Source organism: Pleurodeles waltl, chromosome 6 (genome assembly GCF_031143425.1).
Source record: "Pleurodeles waltl isolate 20211129_DDA chromosome 6, aPleWal1.hap1.20221129, whole genome shotgun sequence".
Taxonomy (NCBI): domain Eukaryota; kingdom Metazoa; phylum Chordata; class Amphibia; order Caudata; family Salamandridae; genus Pleurodeles; species Pleurodeles waltl.
In genome coordinates, this window is record NC_090445.1 from 86,560,995 (window position 1) to 86,584,397 (window position 23,403).

At 44.0% G+C, this 23,403-nt stretch overlaps 1 long non-coding RNA gene and 1 other non-coding gene across 3 annotated transcripts in view; one reads left to right on the top strand and one right to left on the bottom strand.

Annotated features, from left to right (window-relative positions):
- Window positions 1-21,827, bottom strand: part of LOC138301863 (uncharacterized) — a 76,635-nt gene extending 54,808 nt beyond the window's left edge. The window contains exon 1 of one of the 2 annotated variants that reach the window (XR_011205128.1): window positions 21,597-21,827. This is a non-coding gene — a long non-coding RNA (uncharacterized lncRNA). Of the gene's footprint in view, window positions 1-13,350; window positions 13,511-21,596 lie in introns of those variants that run through there. The other variant, XR_011205127.1, reaches the window with a different exon arrangement.
- TRNAR-CCG (transfer RNA arginine (anticodon CCG)) lies at window positions 13,629-13,701 on the top strand. The gene has a single exon. It is a non-coding gene; the product is annotated as a tRNA-Arg (tRNA).
- Window positions 21,828-23,403: the final 1,576 nt, after the last annotated feature.

Consider the following 23,403-nt stretch of genomic DNA (forward strand, 5'->3'; position numbering starts at 1 on the left):
AGTTGCTTCTTAGGGCACATGGCGCGTCCGGCCGGACTGGAACTCTGGCAGCAGTGTCCCCCCAAGATCCCACGTGCCTGCTTCATCTGTACTGTGTCTCTAATTCTGCTGTCCCAGATACTTGGCAGGGCTCCATTTTAAATCCTCTAATGAAGAAATAGTCACCTCTGATATCTCTAGCTTCAGGCTAATAGCTTGATTGTTGTCGAGGCCAGGTCCAGTATCTTGCTAGAGGACCTTATGGTAAAAGGCCCACCCGAAGGAGCTTTCATTCTGGAGTCAAACTCACTTTGAGACTCATTGTGGAACCAGTGACAGTTGCCTTGCCTTTGCAGTGCTAATTCATAATTCCATCCTCATCTCAAAAAAGCTGCTTAAACTTGTTTTGTTCATTTTCAAGCAGCTTTTGATGAGGTTGCCCTGGAGTTCTAATGGCAAAAGCTTTCGTCTTGGGACACATCACACGCTTTACTTAGAGCTATTCAGTCCTGTAAATGGGCACCTCGCGGCAGATTAAGATGGACTATAATATGTCTCTGTCAAAAAGGATACTAACTAACCATGGCCTTAAGCAAGGGTGCGTATTGAAACCTCTTCATTTTTATCTTTATGTCACAGGTTTGGGGCAGGTTCTACTCAGTGCTAACATCTTTTCCCCAATTTAGTTGGCTGCCATGTAGCACTACTGCAATATACAGACACCACTGTCCTATTAAAAGGATAGTGATCAGGCTGCAGAAAGTTCTGGATTATTTAAATAAATAATGTATTGCTAACCAGCTTTTAGCTAATGCCGGCAAGGCCAAAAAAACGTCATCTTTGGCCACAATTTGCAAAACAAAGCGTAATTGGTCTTAGGACCGACAATACCTGGAAAGGGTTGCCCATTACAAATGTGTAGGGCTATAATTAGAAGAAAAGGTGGCAGTCAGCATCTTTTGAGTTTAGTGAAACTGCAACATCCCCCTTAAACTTTGCTTTCCTCTCTATGTGTAAGGATTGTACAGTGCCCTGGTTGATGCCTATTATGAAAATTGTTAGAGCAAAATTCATTCCTACCTTATGTAGTTTGTTGGGGTGACTGGAAATTGCCCTGGGTCACACATGCTCAGTTTACCTAAATAGAAGCAGGGCTCAAAATAATTTGAGTTATTTAGGTAAACACTGCGATGATACAATGCAATGAAGGCTGCATTTTTTAAAACATTGTTCCACATTTCTGCAGCCATCATACCTTAAAGACCTTAATTTGGAAGAAATCAGTTAAAGCAGAACAAGATAAACTCCCCTTGGTCTACTTTTTAGGTCTAGCTTGAGAGTTCTTCTGTCTAATATGCCTTTTGCTACCAATTCTTTAAAGTATACATAGATTGGGCTTTGGCTTTGCCCAGAGAAATAATTCTCTCCCACCTCATGCTATTGGCTGTAGAGTGTATTATTGCACCTCCCACAAAGTGCATGAATTGTTAGAGGAACTATTTTACATTTCAAAAGTACTGAATCATGACATATTAATTTTTTTACCTCATATTTGTTGTCTTTGAAGGCTACAGCAAGAAATCATTGCTTTGTTTTTTTCACTGTATAAGGTATTTTTTAGGTCGAGCGTAAGCGTACAGCCTCTTGTATACTTTTTTAGGTTGCGTGTAAGAGGACGGTCTCTTTTATACTTCTAGTATACTTCTGTGGGCTTAAAGCCATTTCATTTGTTTGTTTCAGTGTCATTTAAATATCCTTGCTTGCTAGTGGTCAGTCATGCCTCTTTGTTCCTCCTTTTTCTCTTTGGGAGCAGGGACTAACTATTGTATAATTACAGTTTGTCCTGTTTATCTCTTCTTTGGGGGACTTTTTTTTTTCTTGGTTTCCTTCTCGTGTTCGGCAAAGCTTCTCTTTTCATTTGCAGAGCATTCTTGTTCTAGGCTAACGTAACCATGTTATTCCTGCGTACATTTCACATGCTTTACTTAATCTAGCATCCTCTATGAGTGTTTGCTTTTTCCAGGATGTTGATACCTATTTTTTTTCAGCCAGCATAATACTGTTGTCTCACCTCCCCATAACCTGAATGCACAGCGTAAAACTTTTCACAAAATGGGTGCTGTGCTTCATTTTTCAGCACGGCGCCCGAAAGCCATTGGGGATGTGCTGAATTCAAGATTGCAGGGCACAGTACCTTATGTGGCCAAAGGAGGTCCCAAGGGACTCCTAGGGACAGCCTGTGGTACTGCACCCTTTCCCTGCTTCATGCACATTAGAACAGTAAATGTTGCAGGTTTTTTCCAGCCAGCATATTATAAGTGTAAAAGGGTTAACGTAACCATGTCCTTCCTGATTACATTTCACATGCTTTACTTAGACTTGTGTTTTTTTGGTCCATGCTATCCAAAGCGTTCCCACTGTAATTTATGCTGCCGGTCAACAGATGTCTCAAATAATGCATAGCGCCAAAGCGGCTCCCTTTCTAACTGGGTAACAAGGTTCAAGTATCAGTGTCGGTTCACCATCCCGTGATTCTGGGCAATTCACTTAATCTCCCAATGTCCCTTATAAAATTAATCTGCACTTGTGTAATATAATTGGTGCTCATGTAAAGTGCATTGATGCCTGCAGGTCAAGTTTGCACTGTATAAAACTGCAAAATAACTGCGGTGATTTTTGAAGAAAATATTAAGCCATAATTCATCCAACGCCAAGAATTCACATAGATGCTGAGCTTTAAATCGCTTTAAAATGTATATCCTGTCATCCTTTGTGGCATGGAAAGGTGCTTTCAATCGGGTATGGTGCAGTGTCTGTTGGATTTCACAAAGAATTTTTACACACAGGCAAAATACGCATCCACACTGTCTCCCTCTCTCCGTTTGGAAAGACTTAAAAAATGTTGATCATTTCACAAAGTAATATGCTTTATCCCACTTACTACACCTACAAATCTGCATTCCTCTCTCTTTCCGCTGCACCCTGCTTACCATATAATAGTATGTTTCAGCCACTGAAAGCGTGGGATGAAAAAGTGTGTTTACACAGATTAGCGCTTGTCATGTTGATTAAAAGCCGCTCCTCAAGTTCCTCATAAGACATTGCAGCCTAATCCACTTCCCTACTTGTACAGCCACATTTATCATACGTTTGCCCTAGTTCTCCCCTGGGGCATCTTAAGGATTTTGGAGGCCCTGGGCCAAACGTACTTTGGAGGGCCCTGTTCGTAACAGATTTGAATTTATGATCCAGTTCCAGCTCTTTCTCGCCCTCTTTTGCCGGGTCAATGACAATGGACAGGCACACCTGTCCAAATTCTTAATGTTTACATTTAATATTCAGGGATAGTGATGTGTGTTTGCAATACTTATAACACAGCAGCAGCTCACTATAATTACTGCAAATAAACTCCGTGACACCCTCCCATTTCTCATATGGGAGGTCCTGTTTTGGTCTTAAAGAACCTTTTTTATGGATGTTGCATGAAACAAACACAACATTTCTCTGAAAACGTCAGTAACAATCCCTCACACATCGCCCACATTAAAAATAAATTACAAGAACAATCTAAGAAATATTCAAAGTCCTCTGGGTAAGCCTCTCTGTAGTAAACTGAAGTGCTTTATTTATATGCAGGGCCACTGGAATTATGTGGCAGAGAGGACTGAATTATGCGGCAGGGCTGACCAATTTAGGTGGCTAGAAATGTCCAGTTATGCATTTACAACACCAATAGCTCTAACTCAAGCAAATGTGAGACCTATTGCATTGCAAATGCTTGTTACATAAATATTTTAGTTTGGATACAAAATGCAAGCCAGACCTGTTGGCCTTGCCGATGTTAGGTCTAAAACTGTGTTCAGTTACTGCCCTCAGGATGACTAAGCCAGTTGTACTTGGTATTCTGCGTTCTCCTTTGAAAAAGAGCATGACCTTTTCTCTAAAAAAAAAAAAAAAAAAAAAACACAATGCTTGGTTTGTAGTTGATTCTTTTTTTGTTTGATAGAAAGAAGATCAGGCTGATTCAGTTGCAGTTCTGTCTTGTTCTAATCAGAGAATATAAAGCTAAATGGACTACAGGGTACTGAATACATTTTGTGGCTTTTCTCGGATTAAAAGCAGGTTGTTCGTGCATATTGTTTGTTGCTACCTTACTGTGATGGCTAAATGGAACACCATGCTTAAAGCTCTGTTTTTCCCCTTCTGAAACTACCATTTCAAGTATTTCAACGGGGATACCACAGTTGTCTAGTAGAAATGTTACATACTTGGACTTGTTAATGCATCATTATTTTTAATGTTATAATACATGCGATTCTGCGCTCTCTGTATTAAAAGCTTGTCTCTAATTTCTTTATTATCGGCGACTTGTGATGCACCCAGTCAACGATTATAAATTACGTCAGAAACTAACCGTAATAACCTATTACAGTTGAGTTCTGACCTCAAAGTGTCTGCTGCCAGAGCCAGCAGTAGAGAGGAAAAGCAGGTCAGGTGACAGAGCATAACTAAAGCAGCTGTTTGGAGAAGAAACAAAACCTTGCCTTCCTTTCTAACGCTGTGTTTTTTGCTGTACAATGACAAGCAGGAAGGGGAAATGTATGGCAACATGTTTATTTTTTCCACACCTGCGGTAGGTATAGAAAAGTTAGAATCTTTACACGTTTCTACACATTCTATGCAACAACGTCATTTGCTTCAAAAATTACTTGTATTAAACCAATTCTAATATCTTTTTGCGACAAATATCTAACATATTTTTGATGTGTTTCAAATTCAAATTCTCTTTGTTCAATGACTTCAAAAGCAGATCATAAAAGACACAGATGAAACACACCAATTCATAAATAGATAAAAAGCATACAGATAAAAATGACTTACCATGCCAGATCAATGATTAAAAACATCAAGTAAAAAATAAAAAGGTTGTTTAAAATGCTAAAAACCCACATGTTAAAACACCAGTATATTGCACAGCTGGGTTGCATTTTTCAGAAAGGAGTCTACTGCTATGCATTCTTCAGGGCATCCTAACTGCTGTAAGTATACCAGTGCTACTGTGCCTTTTCTCAGTTTGGATTAGCATATCACAGGCAACAAACATGTTTGGTGAGGGAAATATAGAATTTACAGAAAAAAACAAGATGAAGCAAGGTCTAAAGAGACATCTCACCACATGGGCATATGCATGTGTCAGAAACAGAGAATCGACCTTGCGGGAAATAAAGAAGCCACCTGATGGATCCTAACCTAAATTGCGATAGCAACATGCGTTCCCAAGTATTCAGGACAATACTCCAATACGGTGCCACCTCCACTGTGGTTTGTACAAGACAATAGTCCCTGACTGATGCCTTCAACAATTCTCTACCCTCTCTCTGGGCCCGTCTCTGAGACAGAAAGCATTCCCTAATCCACTCTCGATCTTGTTTGCATAGATTGGTGGACTTCTAATAAATTGAGGGGCAATCTAAGGCAACAGTTGTCGCCCTGATCTATTTAATCGGTGTATCTTATTCCCATAACAACAGGAGAGACAAACCAGAACAATTTCCCTATTCCAGCTAGCTTCCTTGGTGTACCAGATTGTACACCACAACACCAGAGGAGTAAGATTGACCTGGTCCTCAGTATACTCCACACCAAAATTCTTGGTGGGTGGCAAAGTGGAAAGTTGCTAAGGGGACGCCCAGCAAATGACGGCAAACTCTGTGTTCCTCAATTTGGATGCAACCCACTACCATGAAGCCCAAAACGCCAACCCCATAGGTAAATACGGGCAAACACTTTCTCTTATAACTTTCAAGTAGGGGGTGTATAGGTTTATTTCCTATGCTGGAGGCAAGAGAAAGAAATTGAGCCGACTGCATGCCAAAAATGCTTTTTCCTGTCACCAGTGCATGGGCCCCAATTACACCCAGTATTACACATAATACCAAGATATGGAAACTTGGGGCCTAATTTAGATTGTGGAGGATGGGATACTCCGTCACAACGGTGACAGATATCCAGTCTGCCGAAATCTAAATCCCATAGGACATAATGGGATTTTTGATTTCAGCGGACGGGATATCCGTCATCCTTGTGACGGAGTAGCCCAATCGCCAATATCTATATCAGGCCCTTTGTCACTCTCTCAATGGCCCTTCCTCCTAAACTGATGCATCGAGTTTTTACATTTTTGGGGCCACAGACCATAATAAAACTTTTTGTCAAATTAGTTTCCAGATCTAGCTGTTTTATGAGCAGGACAAACATAAAAATCAATGTCTTCAAGCCGTTGGCCATCCTACACGCAGCACAGCATCATCTGCATATAACAGTGCTGGACAGATTTGTTATCAACCAACAGAACATCTGCCCCTGAATTCACTAAAGCAGTTTCCAAAGCATATATGTATATTAGAAACAGAATAGGTGCCAGGACACAGCCTTAGCAGACACTGTGTTTAAACAGGAAAGCAGCAGAGCATCCCTCACAGAAAAGCCACGGTGTCCTGGTGCAGAAATCGCAAAGAGGTTTCCAGGTCCTCGTCAAATCCCAGAAAGCTTCAGATATCCCACAGCTTGGATATAATAACACAATCAAAAGCACTTGATAGTTCCATAAATTCTAGGTGGAGGGGATGGGACACAGCAAACTTATACTTCGATACAATGAGATGTAGATTTAGACATTGTTCTACAGTTCCAAGCCCTATTCTAAATCCATATTGAATCTGGGAAAGAATATTATTTTCCGCAGACCAGGAGAGCAGCTGATCCAGTATTATCCTACTGACAATCTTAACAGTGGAATCTAAAAGAGAAATGCGGCGGTAACACATTGGATCTTGCACAATGCCCCTTTTAAAAACAAGCACAATAGTGGAGGAGCGCCAGGCAGATGCCTTACCAATGGAGTTGATGACACTGGTAAATAAGGGAGCCCAAAAACCTTGGTTGGCCTTATGTAAAGCCATTGGAATCCCACGGTGGCCATGTGCTTTAATAGAGGGACTACTAATAATGGTGTCAAGCCCCCCTCGAGGTAAAATTGAATATTTAGGGGAAGCACAAAGTGGTTAGGGCCATTCCCCTGAGTGGAAACCTTTGAACAGTAGATTCTACCACAATCATCTATACAGTCCTCTGTACCTACATGGGTGCTAACTTTGCAGGAGGAAAAACCTGATGAAAGGCTAGCAAGTACTGACTTCCAGAAGGCCTGTGAATCCTTAGCTTGGCAGGCGTTCACCGAGGTCTCCTATTCCTCCATCTTCAGTTCAGCCCTTCTCCTATTTAGCTCCTGCATGTAACCCTCTCTGCAGGCAATTATTGCTTCCTGGTGGCTTTAGTTCCGCTCTCAGTTTAATGTTAGCTTCCCTACATGCCTTATCAAACCATGATTTATTGTGACAAGCCCTGTTGACAATAGGCCTTGTAAGCAAAACCCTAATATGGGAGTTTAATTCTACAAACCTATTCAGCCTAAAAATAGGGTCAACCTCCTTTGCGGGGCAACGACTAATCAAATCTATATACCTATCAACAGTTTTGCACATGACTATTGTGTTGATGGGAGGGCCAAACTAATCTGTGCCCCCCCATCTTTTGTGGAGATAGGCTGATTACGGCGAGGTGTTTCCTTCAACCCTTTCACAGGGATAGCTATGGACAGTGTTATGGGATTGTGATTACTGTATATGGTGGGCAGGACGTCCCTATTTGAGATAAGGGATTGCAAACTCCTAGTAATGAACATGTAATTGATTATAGAATCAGACCCTCTACCCATATAGGTTGGAGCTGGAGATGATGTAGTTTGATGCCGGCACTCTCTAAGTCATAGGCCACTGGAGAAGCAAGCAGCTGCACCCCCCTGGGGTCTGTGTGGGCCTTTGCCCTACAATCAAGGATATAGGGTGAGAAGGTTGAAGGTGACGATAAGGGAGCAGCGACCAGCATTTCATTTAGGTCACCAGCCAGCATGAGGTTAAATGATATGTTCACGCACATGTCCCTTTTTTCAATTTTATCCACAAGTTCAAAGATTTGGCAACATTTTGATTAATCCTACCTGAAAAAGCATTGCTATGGAAATTTACCAAAACCAAACTAAAATTCAAACCCCATCTCAGATCAAATGCCTGAATATTCTCCCCTTCCTAAGATCAACATCTCAATACTGCAACCATTAGTGACCTTGAACCAAGTGACCAGTGCCCTGTTAGCCCGGCCAGGGGGCGATGCAGAGGTATGGAAGCTGTAACATATGTACCCATCGAAACAAACATCTGTTGCCCAATTCTCCTGCAATAATATGATATGTTTGTTAATGACTGCGCTCCAATCTTCAATTGATAATTTTGATGCTAGACCTGCTATGTTCCAGCAAAACAGTTTTAAATTTGGTTTAGGTTGTTGGGGGGCTTGGCACCTCTGTACAAGCTGTCTACCGCTAAGGCAACAGATTTAGCTGCATGATGGTGAGTCTGTCCACAGAAGACATGATCTGATAAGTAGGAGCCCGTCTCCCCCATGCACTTGCCACTCACCAACTCCTAACTGTCAGAGGAGATCGTGGGAGCAATGCTCAAACTGGGGAGGCACGAGTTGAGATCTGATCACAAGTGTCAACTCTCACCTCCCACAATTCTTTTAGTCATTATCCTCTAGGCTGAACAGGACCATAAATGTGTTTCTTTATTAAAATTGATTTGCATACTATAAAGGGTGGATTGGGGTATTTCTTGCAACAAGACCAGGGTTAGCTGGGTCCAGATACCTGTAAAGATATCCCATGGGTAAAATCCTTACAGATCCTGACCGCACAATGCCTGCTTTGGCCTGGGCCATAATTTCTTCCTCGGATGACGAAAATTGACTACTATATAATCCCCTTGGAAATTCTTGATATTTGCAAACATGATCTCTCTTTTTTATGAAACCACAAAGCATCAATGATTTAAATGGTTTGTGAGAAACATGATGTTGTAAACATGTATTATAAGGAATAAAGTACTCCCTGCTATACATGATAAGGATATTGCGTGCCACCTCAGAGTTCCATAACCTAATAAAGGATCTCTGTTTTCGGCCTCATTCCTCTATATGGTCATGGAACTCCTCTGTGACTTGCAATATTCTTAAATATATGTTGGGGACACTTTATTCCATAATATATAATACATGGGGTTCTGTAATCTCTGTATGATATTATTTCACTAATTTGCTTATTAAGAGAGACGTGTGCCACACCTAGTCGCCTGTGATTACAAAATGATAGCTGCTGAACTGTTGTAACTTATTACAGCTCAATTGACTTCTGGCATCACAATGCCTACTGCCAGAGCCAGCGGCAGAGGGAAAAGGCAAGTCACAGAACATAATTCAAGATGCAGTTGCAAAAAGGAAATGTTGCTTTTCCCTTCTTCTGCTGTGTTTTTCTCAATGATCAGTGGTAAACAGAAAGGAAATATTTATGCTAACATATTTTTTTCACGTTTTAAGAAATTATAGGAAAGATAGAATCCATATGCATGTTTCTACACATTCTAAAGTACAGCATTCTTTAAAACCTACTTCTATTAAAATGACTAATATCTTCTTGCAACATATATCTAAATGCTTTCTGGTAAGTACCATCTTGCACAAGATATTTTACCTGAATTTTTAAATGTTGGCAGACATGCAATCTCTTTTAGATGATTCGCCACCATGCCAAGGATTTATGCGGTGTGTGGAAATGTTGATGATATGGCCATCAATGATAAGGAATAAAGTACCTCCGCCCATACATTATGAGGATACTTTGGAATTCCATGACCTTCTAAATGAACTCCACCTTTGGCTTTGTTCTTCTATATGGTCCGAGGACACCTCTGTCACTTGCAATATCCTTATAATGTATGGCAGGGGGGCCTTTATCCCATATTGTGCTTAGATGTTACTCAGGGTTTGACACATTCACTGTTATTAACGTTTTTTAATTCGGAGAAAGCACAGAACGTGTGCCACTGTTACATACTTAGATCATTTTAGTTCTTAATTGACCAAATAAATCAGAACTGATCTAACTAAAGTTATCTAGTTAAGGCCTAAGACTGTGACCCTTAATGCAGGCAGGCAATACAGAATTACACCCTTCACTGTTGATTTTGCAGACCTGTAGTTTTCCCAGGTCCTTACCCGAGTACCTCATCCAGCCCAGGTTCTTACTTTGCATTCTGGGATTAGTAGTCCCGTGCATCCCATTATAAAATCAGAACTACAAGTCCTATAATGCACAGAAGAAATATTTTGTAGATGACCGTCTCACACATGGATGCATGAAACTTGAGAGCTCGGGGTTATGTGCACAAAAGCACTTGTTAATTATCCGCTGGATGTTTACAACAGGGCGTGCAAGAGTCCTGTATTCGCAAGAGCACATCTAGTCCTGCTTTTTGGATTGTTTTTTTTGTTTGTTTTCATTCTGGTTACCGTGGCTCTGTTCATCTTATTATAAACTTGCATTACGTATCCCTGATATGACATCACCCAGGGGTCCGTTTATCACCTGGCATCTTTTTTTCATATCTGCCAGTAGAACCCATGTCATGTATGGGATCTTCAGCCAGCCCTGCCTTGTTAGCCCGTAGCAAACGGTGTTCTGGGAGCTGCAGTTTCACCTTTAAGGTTGAACCCGTACAAAGTGCTGCTGGAATAGGCGCCAGAACAAGTTGGAGGTATCACGCATGGCATAAACCTGAGTACTTTTAATGGAGAATTTTTTTATTGCATTCGGCTTACGATACAGCTAAAGCTGCCAGTGGGCCAGATTTTTAATGCATAAATACATGCTTTGTGTCAGCCATCCTATCCATTGGTATGTTCAGCTGTCTTTCACGTTTTTCTTTCTCCCACCACATAACAGCACGGCCCAATAGGTCAGCCTCTTCAGGCATTGGCCCTCTTTCGCTATTACTGGGGGCATTTTCATGATCACATCCGTCTAAAATGAGGTGCCAGGGCTTGTGCAATACGACATCCGTGCACACACCTACCTACTTCAGGTTTCAATAGAACTCACCCTCTGCTGGCATCAGCGCTTTCGACCTCACTGCCACGTTCAAAACCCTCTGCTTGGGATGACCAGATGCCCCATGTCACAGAGACAAAGCTTTTCCAGTTCATGGTTTTGATTTAACGTGGTGCATTCTGGGAGTTGTAGTCTTGGTTCATGGTTAGACAAATTAAACCAACATACCTGATAACTATGGTATGGATACGCAACGTCCAGAAGGGGTGCCTCCGAGACTGGTCATTCTACCTCTGACGACCCCGGAAACTCCTCTCCCCACTTTTCCAACCTTGCTCCCTCTGTGAGTCTGATCACACAAGCAGCTTCTGTTATGCCGAGACGCTTATGCCTAGAGATCTGGAATTTCCCAGATCCATGTGTGAGGAGCGCCCAATCCAGCTCTTTTAGGTGGCATTCTGGGATTTCCAAGCATTTGCATTCCATTTGTAAACACTGCAAATAAAAACTTGGAATTAAAGAGCATCTGGTAGATAGACCTGGGAAACTTCGAGGGCCATATTTATACTCCGTTTGCACCGGATTTGCGTCGTTTTTTTTACGCAAATTCGACGCAAAACAAACTCCATATTTATACTCTGGCGTTAGACGCGTCTAGCGCCAAAGTCCATGGAGTTTGCGTCATTTTTTAGCGTGGACACCTACTTTGCGTTAATGATATGCAAGGTAGGCGTTCCCGTCTAAAAAATTGACTCCGAGGCATGTGTGCCGTATTTACACTCCCGGGCAAAACTGACGCCCGGGAGTGGGCGGGTCAAAAAAAATGACGTCCAGCCGCTTTTGCGACGTTTTTTAGCGCCTGGTCAGGGCAGGCGTTAAGGGACCTGTGGGCTCGGAAGGAGCCCCGAGGTGCCCTCCCATGCCCCCAGGGACACCCCCTGTCACCCTTGCCCACCCCAGGAGGACGCCTAAGGATGGAGGGACCCATCCCAGGGAACATAAGGTAAGTTCAGGTAAGTAATTTTTTTTTTTTTTTTTTGGGTGGCATAGGGGGGCCTGATTTGTGCCCCCCTACATGCCACTATGCCCAATGACCATGCCCAAGGGACAGAAGTCCCCTGGGCATGGCCATTGGGCAAGGGGGCATGACTCCTGTCTTTGCTAAGACAGGAGTCATTTGAATGGGGGTTGGGAGCCAAAAAAAAAAGCGCAAATCGGGTTGAGGTGAAAATTTCGCCTCAGCCTGACTTGCCCCATTTTTTGGCGCCCAAGCTCCATATTCCCCTACGCCGGCGCTGCCTGGTGTACGTCATTTTTTTTGACGCACACCAGGCAGCTCCGCCGGCTAACGTCATTGAATAAATACGGCGCCCGCATGGCGCTTCAGAATGGCGTTAGATTTTTTGACGCACAACTGCGTTGGCGCAGTTGTGCGTCAAAAAGTATAAATATGGTCCCAAATCTCTCCATGCGATCTAATATGCCCAGGACTTAAGCCTTCCTACCACCCTCGCTACGTTTCCAAAATATGCATCCTAATTTGCCCCTCTCACTCACCAGACCCTCGCCCCTCTCTCCAAATACAGAGAGATTATTTGCCCAAAGTGGCCAGACGACCCCATTTTAGTACAACACAAGTTTTTCAGTTCTGTATTTTATTTTTGCTCATTAGTATTTTACGTGTTTTTCACAAATTAGTGCAATTGAGCAGAAACAAGACTACAACTGCCAGAATGCAGTGTTATGCTTACTGAAAACACGCGACACAAGGTGACCGTGCGCGTCACTTCGTCATCCATTCGTGAAGAGTGGCTTTTGTCTTCGTAGGGGGTGACCTGTGCAGATTCGCTCCAGGCATTGCTAGTACTTGCCGAAGTGCACTCTGGGATCTGAAGTTCCTCGTGGCCTTCAGAGCAGTGAATTAGAAAGTGAAAATGGCAGAAGTGGACGGTGGATCAGAGTAACTTTAATTAATGTCCCCTGGAGTGTGCTTGGGATAGAAGGGTACCCGGGGACTCGTACATGGGGAGGCACCATGTTCACTAGTCTTTATCTAGACTTTAAATAGAGGAGGCGAACGGTTGTAATGTTCTGTAGCGTCTATTGCTGTTTGCTGAAGGGTCCTGCCCCCTCAGAATCCGAAGCCCCTGCGTTAGGGTGACCTGGCGTCCCGGATTTGCCGGGCCAGTCCCGTTTTTTCACCAACTGTCCTGAAAGATTTGGGGAAATTTAGCAAATGTCCCTGGTTTTCGAAAGGGTTTTTATGTTTTCCAAAGCAGAGATAGCTAGCAGCTGTTATGGGAAAGCAAATTAATTAACAAGCGTTAATACTGGCTTTAAAAATGGCATTGCATTTATGTTCTTAGTACCTTTTTTTGTAAATCTACGCTGACGAGCGTTGTCCTTCTGTGCGCTCAGGTGAAGTAAAATTGTAGTCTTTTTTTTGCGAATTGTCCCGGTGTTTTAATTTAAAATTCCGGTCGCCCTGCCCTGCCTGGGGTTAGGTGCACCGGCTGCTTCCTCTCACGTGGCTGTGGTCACGCGCGCAGAGCCCTCGTCTCAGTCCGATCCTCCCCAGCTTCCTGTTCAGCGCGAGCGCGCGTTTTAGCAGCCTCGAGATTTCCCGCACCGCTCTATTTTCGCAACTGGCCCAGTGGCCTAATGGATAAGGCATCAGCCTCCGGAGCTGGGGATTGTGGGTTCAAGTCCCACCTGGGTCGTAAGAGGTGATTTTTGTACCCCTGGAAAATAGAAAAGGAAGCGAGCTCGTGGTCTTTATAAAAATCACGTTCATCAAATTAACTTCACAGAATTTGATGAACGTAATTTTTATAAAGATCACGAGCTCGCTTCCTTTGTGCTTCGGAAATATAAAAGGCAGAGCCAGCCCCGCAAGGATGCTACTCTCGGCTCTCGGGCACCGCACAGCCCGGTTGTCTACATGGGAGCATTACTCCATTCCCATGTGGATTGCGATCAAACCCCGACTTCCTTGTTAGGCCTGATAACACGACTTTTGCACCCTTGTCCGTGTTTATCGCCTTCGTGCTTACTTTCCTTCGGTTTGTATACAGGAAGACGTGCCTTGAGTTTAATGTTCTTCTATTGCTGGGGCGTAGCTTCCATAGGTTCGGCAGGCGCAGTGGCACCGGGGATCGTAGGCCTGAGGGGCAGAGTAAACCGCGAGTACTGCAGCCAGGAGGCCCATTTCCTTCCGTGCACAAGGGCTCTTGGCACACTGGCTAGCCGCTTCTCCCCTGTTCACGGGTGCCATAAAATGCCCTATCATGCAGATAGAAAGATTAGGACCCTGCTGCTGGCAGGCAAGGGCAGCCCCAGGAGCCTTGACTGGTCGAACATTCCTATTCACAAAACCAGCCTAGAAGAAGTAGGACTCGTCAGTACTCTGATAAACGGATCAGTAATCCCAGTACTCTGTCTGCAATATGATGAAGGACAAAGCAATACCTTTGAGGCCTAGGGGCATATTTACGCTGGGCAGCACTGCAATGTTTCTTGCTGCGCTGCCCTGTGTCAAAAGGAAAGGGCAGTAATGCGCCGTATCTTTAATTCCTGTCCTCTTCCACTGTGCTGGCGCACAATTGGCTGCCATACACCAGCACCTTTGCACCATAGTGCAAGGGTGTCTGAGTTGTAGGAATGTTTGTTTTTGTGCAGGAAGGGGCACCTTCCCGCACAAAAACAATAAATGGAGCAACTTTCCTCCTTCTACGTGTCTGCGGCACACAGAGAAAGAGGAAACAAGCATTGACAAAGCCAATAGGTCTCGCCTACACAAAATCTATTGACTGTGTTTTTCAGCCATATTGTACAGCAATGCAGCATGGTTGAAAGCAAAAAGATGCAGCCAGCATTGACAGTGTCGTGGCGCTTTTTTCATTTTTAATTTACTTTCAACCATGTTGCATAGCAGCCACCTGCTGTACAAAAACATGGCTGAAAAGTAATTGACAAAGCCAATAATTCTCGCATAAGCGCGAGTTTGGCTTTGCCAATACTTGTTCTCGGTTTTCTGTCACATTTGGCATTTCCTATACAGTTGTCTCTTTCTTGTGTTAAAGAGTTTTGCTTCTGTTCACTTATTTTGGTTACATTTTACCCTTTAGTAGACATTGATTTTGTTTATCATCATGTGTAAATTTCTTTCCTTTGTAAACTGCTCTAATGCCCTTGGCCACGTTCACACTATTGAAATCAGCATAAATAAATAACAAAGGAAGGGCCTAGGTATTTGACAAGGATTAATGCCTCTCCACCAGCTCCTGGCCCTGAATATGGTCAGAGCAGGTTCCCCATGCCTTCCTCTGCACCAAAACTGGTCACATTCATTAAGATATGTTGGATTTTATTCCCAGAAGTATGGTCTCCACATTTTCCAGTCTAAAATTCTTCCCAATGTGAAGGCGCACAACCCAGTAGTGGTTAGGTAGTTGGGTTCAGCGCCATTATATCAATGTTCTAACCACCATTTGTGCATTAGACTTATATCTGTGATTCTGAGCAAAAAAAGGCGTTCTTCCTGCCCCACAATTCTCTTATCTAGCATTATTTTAAGTGTCTGGATATAGGTTTAGCCCAGTATGACAGGAGTTATTTTTAACATTAGGCATGCCAGTTAACACCTGTTCCCAAACATTCAAGAGAATATACATTTCATTCATTTTTGGCGAATGTCAGTTGTGCAGTGAGTCCAGCTAACAGTTACTTTAATTTAATTTGGTGGAACTGAGAAGCGACTTGTCCAGCCTTTCTCAAGCGCACTGCTCAGGGACTAGCTTTTACTTCAGTAATTTCTGCACTTAATCTGTACTTCTCACCTCTCGCTGCTTCAGAAAACACTCCTCTCGCCGGGAAACGTCACCTGTGTGAGTCCAAACTGAGTCCCTGCTCTGACTCTGTTGTCTCACAGAACACAAGAGTATTGATGGGCACAGCTCGTTTGAATAATGTACGTGCACCCGAGCAGTGGCGTAGCGTGGGGAGTGCAGGGGGGGCCGGCCGCACCATCTGTGGGGGGGGCGCGCTCGCACTTGCTAAAATCCACGGGTTAGGGGGCGCAAATTACTTGCCTTGCCCCGGGTGCTGACAACCCACGCTACGCCACTGCACCCGAGACCTGCATGTACCCAGATGACGGAACATTCCATGGTTTGTAATTTCCATTACATTCTAACATGTATTTCCCAGTGGCGGCCGGTAATTTTAGGAGGGAGGGGGCGGGCAGCACACTCACCCTTACACACACACACACACACACACACACACACACACACACACACCCACACACACACCCCACCCCCCCACATTCACAATACTCATCAACATTCAAACATACACGTAGGCACCAAACATTCATTTAAAAACACACACACTTACTTACCTTCAGCTCGGAGGTCCCAGGAGGGTTCGGAGTGCTACCTTTCCTCTCTGGCTGACCTTAGGTCAGCCAATGAGGGAAGGCAGCAGTCCCAACTTTGTCACAGAGTGGGATGGGGTCAGTGAGACTGCTGACCCCTCCCCATTGCTAGCGAAGGTGCTTTCATAAAAATTATTAATTACAATTATTTATTAATTTGTATGTATCTTGAATAATAAGTTATGTAGAAAATGAAATAACGTAGAAAATAATGCACACATTTGAAAATGTGATCACAAAGAATGGCCATCAAGGTTAAAGAAATGTACTAAACAATGATTAATACTTATGAAATATGGAATATATGTTAGACTATTGCAGTAATATGTCATATTAAGGGTTATGAATTTAGCTTTAGCTTTATTAATTGTAGGCCTTAACTTAGCGACTCTCTTGGCCTATTTGCCAGGCCTCACGTAGAAGCTGTATTTCATAGCGTTTAATAAAAATGCTGACCAAGTGAATTAAACTGTGAAATGTCTATTGTATTGTTTAAATGTGCTCATAAACAGAAGCTTTTCGTGTGAACCGACTGCTAGGAGATGATGTTCTTGCTATTGCAACATTTCTTGTGTAATGTGTGTGAGACTGACTTTCCCAGGACAGGAACAATGAAGATACTGACTAGAGTAGAAGCTGCAACAATATTGTTGTTTGACAAGCCGGATGATGAGGACATCATAATACGAACCAATCAACAACATGAGAACAGAGAAATATTAGAATTCATAGATTTGGGATAGTAGTTTTGTTGGCCAGAGTGTGAACATACGAATAACTGACCAATAGGGAATTAGGGGATAGTTTAGGTGACTTAGACTTAACAACGCTGCAGAGAAAAGACGGATCATTCTGCCCTTGCCTTCATGCAGTCATTCTACCAACATTTCCTGGCCGAAAGGTTATTACTTTCTTGTGTGTCTTTACTAGAGACAAGCTCATCTTTAATGCTAAATGACTTTGCCCATATTTTCCTGACTGAGAACCTGATGCCTTGCTGACCAACTGATGTCCTGAGGGCGAAGACTGATTCTGCTTTGCTGACCCATACCGAGGATAGGTATACATTGAAATGTGATTATTATGCATATTCGCTTTTCCTTTCTAGGTACCAACTGCGCTGTTTTGATATAGCCATAGTTAGATGTTTTCCAAATTTGTGTTACTAAATTGTTTTACATGAAGCCCAACATCTGATGCTAATCTGATGCTAGTTAAGGATCCTCACAAATGACTGACGATAACAGGGACTAATGGTTGACTAATTTCTCTGCTGAATTCCACGTATATTATAACCTGTCGCAATTGACTTTGCTATTGATCTGCACCGTAACTTTAGAATTTGTTGTAGTCCAAGCTTTGATTAGATTGCGTTTCTTCCGCCACTTTGGATAACCAGTGATGTTTCTATATGTGTTACATTTGATTTTGAGATTAATCTACATGACCTTAGCATTGTTAATATAGGGAAATAAACGTTCTAAACTTTTACTAAAGGTGTGGTTATTCATGACTGAAGGGTCATGGTCAGTGACAAATACTGACTCCATTGATTCTTGATTTTATTGATTACTAATGATTGTTGATTATTGTGCATCCATTATTGGTTTATGTACTGGAGCTGTGGTAAGGACTTCTTAAATTGCGAGTCAAAAGTTCATCGACCTATTCGCATCCCATTGTAAGATTACTTATTAAGGTCTGACATGCTAATACCATCTGTGACGAGGTGAAACTGATTGATACTAGCCCTGGACACTTCGGGGCTTAAACATGAAGCGCCCAGGTCGAAGTCAATGAGTGACACTTCCCCTCACCACCGAGGGGGGCCTTGAGTCACCGTTGCTGAGCTGAGGAGGTCACACCCATAGGAGCTATGACCTCTTCAGCCCAGCACAATTCAGCTCAGACAGCCAGGAGTGTGCGCGAATCACGCATGTCTCGCTCCTGGCTGCCTGAGCTGAACATGTTGAGTGTCTGTCAGGCTGACCTTTGCTCAGCCTGAGAGGCACTCTTCATGAGGGGCAAAAGGTGGGGGGCGTGGTCCCTCTGCCCTAAAGGTCAGGCAGCAGCTGGTATTTCCAAATCCATGACTTCGACTGAGGATCCAACAGAGATAAGTGGCAGGTGTGGCGTAGACTGCGTAGGGAGCATGTCCTTGCAAGCTGCTGCTTTAAAGGGTTGTGAATCTGAGTTCAGTAGAGCAGCCCATATTAAAACGAGGGATGTCTTGAGCAGTGCCTGTGAGGTGCCTGTCGGACTGGGGCAGAGTAAATCAGCTGTTAGCTTTGCTGCCTCCTTCCTATGTAGGATTCAGGGGTGGCCGTCCACCCCATGAGTTGCCCAAAGGCCAGCCCACCTTAATTTGAGTTGTGCTTGTATAGCAAAGGAAATGCACTCAATTTTCAATAAGGAAAAGAACATAAAAAAGTTTTTATCCACAGACTGTATGGGGGGGAAGCTAAACAAGTGCTATGCTGTATGGCAAAAGACATCCCAACGCGTTCCGGCATGTAACGTAACACCTTGTTCACAAGTAAAGTGTAGCCATTATACAATTTAAAATAAAAATAAACCCCATTGTCATTAACATAAACTCATAAAGGCAATGAAAGGCAATGAAAGAACTGTGTGTGCTTGAACTGAGGAGGCTACAGTGGGAATCTTCAAGAGAGGAATCACCAGAGTGGGCAGTGAGGGGGGGGGGCAATAGTACCTTAATTACGTTGAGGCAGAGGTTAGGCACTAATTAACTCGAATCTATTTGTGCTTGGCCGGTGCTCCACGACAAGGGACGGAACTGACGTTTCATCTGCTCTGGCCAATGAGGAGGCAATAAAGGAGCGTAAGCATGAAGCCTTTGAATGCTAAGCAACGGGAGGGCTCCAAGCCCTACTGTACACAACAGTCTCACAAGCGAGATGCATGCGCTAGCGCATGCACTCGCAGGCTCAACCCTAAAAACGAGGCAAAATAAAGTTATTTCTCATTGTTAAGCCTCCCGTAGGGAGGCATAGCCTTTTGACGCATTCCGAGAGTTATAAATCCTTGTAAATCTGAGAATGTGTCAAAATCCATGGCTGTTGGTGTGGGAAAACCCACTGCAGCACCCATGGAATGCCTCTCTGACGCACAGTAAGGCGCTGCATTGTCTTACTCCATATCAACAAGGCCATAAAAAGACACACAAATTTGCTTTGCATGCCCTTGTAGAAATGGGCCTGCAGCCTGTGCCACTGATGCGTAAAAAAAAAAGCTACACGCCTGCAATAATCTGATGAATCAAACACTCAACAGATGATCGGAGAATGCTTGCAATAATTCTAAACTCTGGCAATCACTCAGGGTAGCATCCCAACACACCATGCCACCGCAGATTAGACTGGAGCAGGGTAATGACTGGTTGGCATATGGGTAGGTGGGTCAAAACTGAGGAGGCATGGTGCGCAAAATAACTATGGACTGGGATGCGGCCAGAGTGATTAGCAGTGTCTGAAATGTATTCAAGCATTCCATCCATTAATTTTTTGTGTAATTTAGTAATGTAATGAAGGCTAACCTAACCCATGTAATCGCTTTCTGTAATTTGATACAGGGTAAAGTAACCCATGAAATCACTTCTTGTAATTTAATACATACCAACACAAGTAGAGTAATCCTTTGTTACCTATTACAGAGTCAGTATTGACAGTAGTCAGCGTCTGTAATCTGAACCATTGGAAAATAATCAATGTAGTCTGTTATTTTATGCATTGTAAATTAATTCATATATTCCTCTGTTATACAAGGAAGGTGCTATAAACGGAGTTATCTTATGTGATGTGATGCTCTATAAAATAATCCTTGTAATGCCCTTCTGTACCACAAAATACACTAAAGTAATGATTAATGTGATCATATATAGGATAAAGTGAAATATTCTGATTCAGTAATGTGATGCAGGGTAAACTAACGCCTTCTGTAATTTGAAACAGGGGAAGTAATCTGTAAAGTGATGCATATATAGGTAACGTATGTAGTTTCTTTCTGCAATCTGATGCAGGATAACACCTTTTGTTATTTCCTGCAGGATAAACTAATAGGATTAAATTTGTGTAACCTCATACAGGACAAAACAACCAATGTAATAAGCCTCTGTAATCACGACGCAGGGTGAAGAATTGTACTGTAATTTAATATATGATAAAGAGATCAGAGCAATCATTTGTTATGCAGGGAAGGGGGAGTAATGATTTTATTCGGCTTCTGCAAACGGCAGGTTAAACCAATTAATTTAAACTGATTCTGTAATCTTGTACAGGATAAAGAAACCCGCCTGAGGTATTTCTGTTATTTGATGCAGGGCACGAAGGTCCATGTAATCTTTTTCTAAAGTAATACTTGAAAAGTAATCGAGGCCATCTACTGTTATGTAATGTGAGCCGGTGTAATGCCGACTGATATGAGTACTGTGTGAGAGAAATGAACACATTTTGTAAAAGAACCAACATTTGTCGGACTCTCAAAACAGAGAGGGAGAGAGTGTGCGTTTCTGTCTGTGTGTGTAAAATTTCCTGTTGAAATCAGACAGACGCATACCCGACTGAAAGCACCCGTACCCAACTATTTATAATAAAATTCATTTATTAGGGGGGTGTAACACCACAAACACTCCCCACCCCCCGAAGCTACGCCCCTGCTTACCACCCCTCTCGCCTGCATGTGAGGGCTGTTTGTACTTCCCATGTTGTGTTTGTTCCGTCAGGGAACAGCGTCGTATCCATCAATGGTGAGCTGAAGCAGGCGCAGAGGTAACGGGGCCATAAGGGATCCCTCTACCCCCCAAACCACGAATGTGTTTCTGTGGTTTTTTCTTACTACTCAGCACGGGAATGAGGGCCCATTTTCTGGGCATGCAGAAGGACCCCTGGCACCCGTGCAACGCGTCTGCGAGAGAGCGTAGCTTCCATTGGTGCAGCAGGTGCAGTGGCACCGGGTCCCAGAGGACTGCGGGCCCACTGAACCCCGGTTATAGCCAGAGGGCCCATTTCCTTCCGTGCACAAGTCTAGGCCCTGCCTGTGCCACTGCTGCCTGGCTGTGCGGGCTGCTGTTCCGTGGGGGTGGATATGAAACGACTGATATCTATGCTGTGCGTAAGGATTCGGGTTCAGTCCATGGAAGGTATTTATAGATCTCACCCTTTGATAAGTCCCAGCTTGCTCGGTGCTGCTGGCGAACATCCCGAGTGCTGGAGTTAACCCTCTCGACAGTGGGCCCGGCCAGCTGATGTAGCAGATGGGGCGGGAGGGGCTCTTGAAGGTAGCGCTAAAGAGCCCCCCTCGGAGGAGAGTTCACCTTGAGGAGCCCTCTCCTGTGCAAGGACGGGTGCCGCACGCACTCAGCACATCTGCGGGGCCCGGAAATATGCCGCAGGGGCGGAATCCGAGCCGAGCTCTCCCCTGCAATCCTGCAGAGTAAACCCCGTCCAATGTGACCCCGGTGCTGGCAGCGAGGCCCCCCGGAGAGGGAAACCGAGACGTGGCACGACAGAGGAACGAGTGAGGAGGAGAGTCAAAAGAATGGGGTGGAAATGTGGAAAGAAGTAGGGGAAAAAAAACTAAACCACTTACAGAGAGAGGGTGGAGGGCAGAGAAGAAAAAAGGGAACCAGTGGAAGGGAGGGGAGGCCGTGAAAAGGACAGGAGGCAGATAGAAGAGACCGGAGGAGGAGAGAGCAGAGAGAGGGACAGAGCACGAAGAGGAAGAGAGGACATGGAGGGAGGAGGAGATGCAGAACATGACGTATTACAGCGCCTGAAGGACAGAGCGCTGCAGGTGATGCTTTCTTGGTGTACTCATGCAAGCGCCTTTCTCGAAAGGTAGCGCCTCTCACCATTGCACTGAGCTGGTACCCGATGGATGATCTGTTGAAGGTCCCCTCTGATAGCTCTGGGCCTTGAAGCACGTTACACCATCACATGCATCTGTGACCCATGCAGATGTGAGAACGCGACCTTTGGGTGGATATGAGACTGAGACCCTGGTGTTAGGTGACCTTCACCTGGGCGCATATCTATAGACAGTACTGCAGGCATCTGTGCCCTAGTTCTTTGCGCCCTCGGGACACAGCAGAACCCACAGACGCTTGTGTAGCCTTTTCTGTAATATGGATCAAGCCAACACAAATGTGCACCGATGTGATCAGAAAGGGGCATTACCTAATTTGCATGGGGCTGTGTCCCACATACAAATTAGTGAACCCGCTGCATTTGCACACGCTCCTTATTATAGACGTGGGCACAGGGGCAACGAAGCTGTCATGAGGTGCATTGATTGTGTACCCCGTAGAGGTGATGCTTGCTTAGCTCCCCCCCCCACCCGAGGGTGCCACTTAGAAGGGAACCGTGGTGATCCCAGGCATCACCCTGCGGGTGGGTGTAGCAGCAGCAATCCTAGCTGTGTCTTCCCAGTGAGCCTGAGTACCTGCCTGCAGTGAAAGGCGGATCAGTGGCTTCAAACAGCCGTTTCCTCTTTTACTAATACCCTCTTGCCAGTGATGGTTGCGCCTGCACTAGGTACAGCGCATTTACTGTAAAAAAATATATGCAATGCACTGATCTGCATCAGGTGCACCCAGTTAAAGGCATGCATTACAAACAGGGTCAATAAGCCCACCTTGTAGTATGGTCCGAGGAGTGACTCCTTTCTGAATGACTTCAAAGTCTGGGAAGGCAAACAATTACTACCATGCGTGCAAGAGACCTGGGAGGTGTATTCAACATCAACATGACATACTCACCTAAAATTAATGTCTTGGTGAAAGGCATCAATATGGAGCTATCTCTGCTCTGATTCACCTTTTACTTCAGGCAACCCACCATGTGGTGTTAACAGGGTCTTAGTATTGTTAGCCGGTGTAGTGTCTTGCATGATTTGAACAAAAACCTTTATGGCTTCCCAAGGACTCCGTATCAGTGTGTGATGTCATCGCTAGAATAGAATGTAT